We start from the raw sequence: 3707 nt of genomic DNA on the forward strand, positions 1-3707 counted from the left end.
TTTTAACCTGTGTTGCTGTATTTCCTGTTGTTTTGCTGTGCCAATTCATTAAACAGTACCTTCTATCTGCATTTTCTGTAATATCTGTAATATCAAAGACCTTAATCATTTTTATGCTCCCTCAGATTTCTTTGGGATTTTTTTTCTGTTTGAATTAATGACATTTCATGTGTTTTGTCTGAAGTTTCCTCCAGAGGTTTCTTCACTGTTTCTGCTTCAGTCAGGTGTAGATTTTGGGAGAAGGTGAGTAATATATTGCATGAAGTTGCCAAAAAAGCACCAGGAGGGAGAGAACCCTGCAGTGATAGGTGATGTGCCCACCAGAGGCCAGTGTGACTCCAGCAAAGCTGAGCTGTGGGCTCCTACCTAATCTCTGAGCACCAGCCTTGGACAGGTTCAGATCTGTACCAGCTGGTGTCACGCTGGTTTTGTCACCCCAGGTAAGCATAAAGCTGGCATGAACTCAGCTTTTCTAAGACCTCTCGTACATCTGCTCTACAAGGAAGAAAAGGCCAATTTGTGCAGATTTTGCTGTAATGACTTCTTTGTTGCCAGAGCTTTTGTTTTGAAAGACTTATCTGTTGTTCATAGAATCACCGAATCATGGAATATTCTAAATTGGAAGGGACCCACAAAGCGTCAAAGGGATCATCGAAGTCCAGCTCTTTGCCCTGCACAAGACACCTCAAAAATCAGCATCACAGAATGGCTTGGTTTGGAGAGGACATTCAAGATCATCTTGTTCCCCACCCTGTAGAGGAACTTCTCATGGAACAAGGACATGCTATCCTTGATGCTATTCCTTTGCAGGAACTGGACAACCCTGGCCTGCAGATTACAGAGTTACTTTAGTTACTTTAAAGTATTTAGGAAATCCTTGAGAAGACAATAAGCTTTATACAAACACAGTAGTCAATGCTGGATGCTGAGTAATATATGAAAACTGTCATGTAATATAATCTGATCAGATGCTTGTAGTATAACAGCTAATCTATAAGTGACTTGTATATGTAATTATATTACATTAACCAATGTTAATTAGCTATTGTATTATGTAAGGCTGTCGTGGTTTGACACAGAATGGAATTTTTGCGGAAGGAAGAGGGTCAAGCCAGTCAGTGATTGGGGTTGGATGTTGACACTTGGGGTGACCAGTTGAAGACTGGACATGCCTCTGAAAACAAGAGGGGTTAAAAGCAGAATTCCCAGGAGAACTTTCTCTCTTTGGTTCCGGTCAGGGTGCAGTGCAGACTCTCCCCCTCAAGCCTGTGGCTGGGTGGGGGACGGGAGCCATGCGGCCCAGCTTGAGGTAGGCTGAAGGGTGGAGGGACTGAACTGGGTTGGCCCCTGCAGATGGAAGGGTGGAGAAATCTGGGATGTCTGTGTTCCCCCCCAGAGTCTCTCGAGAAAAAGAGACAGCGGCGGTTTGTCAGCAGTACACGGCGGGGAAGGAGAGCCCTGGGAGCCGGGAGCCGGGCAGAGAGCCGGCCAGGGAGTCGGGACTCTTAACCCTTCCTGAGAAATGAAAGCTTTGTGAAATTGTACTCCTCCTCGGCTTGAAAGAGAGGAAGAGAGACAGCCTGGGACCTGGGATGTTAAGGAAAGAAGATTGGGGGGGAAGATGATGGAGTGGCTTTTGGCTGGAGTTTTTCTTGTTAGCCATAGACTGAACCGATTTTTCTCCTCCAAGGGAGACTGTATTTTAGGAGGATGCCGGTGAGCCAAGAGACCTGCTTCAGCAGCTGAGAAAAGACAGGAATGGAGCAAACAGAAAAGTTGGGGAGGTTTGTGGTGGTGCCCCTTGTCTTCAGAGAGTTAGAAGATAAGAAGGTCTCTGTTCTTGGACCCTCAGCCCCAGGGGAGGAAGAAAATGGGGGGGACTGTGGTCCCAAAAAATGAAAAACTGAACTGTTGTTTTTTCCCCTCTTGGCAGAGCATCCTTGAAAAGAAAAATCCTAAGAGCAGTCTGTCCATCCATGCACTGTGGTGAGAGCACTGTGCATTTCCATGAAGGAAAGCTGTCACCATGGCAAATTCTTCTCTGGGCGGTGCCATGTGTGACATGGAAACACAAGAAGTGGCAGCTGTGTTTCTTGCGGGGGGGGTCTGTGGCACAAAAGAGACTCCTCTCTCCCCCGATGGACTGAGTATTGATCCTCTGAAGGGTGGAAACCTGATTGGGGGTTCAAGTTGTGTCTCACTGTGGTTTGTTGGAATTGAGGGGGAGGAGGAATGTTTTGGAAGGTTTTCATTTTGGATTTAGTGTGTGTTTTTCTTTTTATAATAGTAGTAGTTTAATAAAGGTTTTTTCTTTGTTACTAAGCTTGGGCCTGCTCTGCTCTGTTCCTGATCGCATTTCACAGCATTCAATTGAGAGGTTGCATTTTCATGGGGGCGATGGCATTGTGCCAGTGTCAAACCATGACAAAGGCGATAAAGGTATAAAACATGAAAAAATTAGACAATAACGGCGGATGACATCTAACCATATTGGATTGAGTGTCATTACTCTGGCCGGCTCTCCATGGGACCCTGTTCACCACCCTGTGCTTGGGAGTGTTGTCCAATGCTCATGGAGCTCTGGCAGCCTTGGGGCCGTGCCCATTCCCTGGGGAGCCTGGTCAGTGCCTAACCACCCTCTGTGGGAAGAACCTTTCCCTGATACTTGGCACAGCTCCATTCCCTCAGGTCCTGTCCCTGGTCACAGGGAGAAGAGATTGAAGCTGCCCCTCAGGAGGAAGCTGCAGACCTGATGAGGGCTGACCTCAGTCTCCTCCTGGCTGAACAAACCAAGGGACCGCATATGGTCCCTCTATGCCATTCACCATCTTTGTAGCCCTCTGTAAGTACCCTTTAGTAGCTTTATATCCACACCTGGAGGCACCCCAAGCTGCCCCCAGGCCTCCCCAGTGCAGAGCAGAGCAGGACAGTCACCCTCTTGCTCGGCCGGCAGTGTTGGGCCTGATGTCCCCCAGGACAGGGCTGGCCCTTGGGGCTGCTGGGGCGCTGCTGGCTCATGTTCCACTTGCCCTCAGTCCAAACTTCCAGATCTCTTTCTGTGGTGCTGGTCTCCAGCCTCTTGTTCCCCAGTCTGTCTGGACTCCCAGGGCTCTCCAGGCCCAGGTGCAGAATCCAGCACTATTCTTTGTTTAACTTCATGTGGCTGATGATTGCCTATCTCTCTGGGTTCCTCCCTGATGTGCTCAGGTGTGAGCAGCAGGTCTCAGCCAGAGTTGACTTACAAGACAAATTCTGGGCACTATGTGACTAACACCATCAGTATTATTTAGCTAAAAATACATGAACTGAGATGCTTATGCCAGCTGTTTAACACCAACTGGCTGCTATAGAAACTTTCACATAATCTTGTGCAGTTATCTGCAATAAATGCATCATTTTAAGAAACTTTCCCAGCTGACATGAATAGAGGCTTATTTGTAGGATGTTTTGGGGGAAAACTCTCCCAGCTGAAGCCTGGGCCCTGGCAAAGCCCTGGCCCCACCTGGTTGAGGAGTGTGCAATCAAATCCAGGTGTTTCTGCACTAAAACTATCATCAAGTCACTTTGACTTGCTGATTTGGGCCTATAAAAGTTGGGCCTACCTTTGGGGCAAATTTGGAGAGCTCAGCCATGGGTGGATGCATCACATGGGATTTTCCCAATTGCTAGGAAGGGTTCTCCAGGTCCTTGCTGTGAAACAGGGCTTC

The sequence above is a fragment of the Taeniopygia guttata genome, chromosome 20, assembly GCF_048771995.1.
Source record: "Taeniopygia guttata chromosome 20, bTaeGut7.mat, whole genome shotgun sequence".
NCBI lineage: Eukaryota > Metazoa > Chordata > Aves > Passeriformes > Estrildidae > Taeniopygia > Taeniopygia guttata.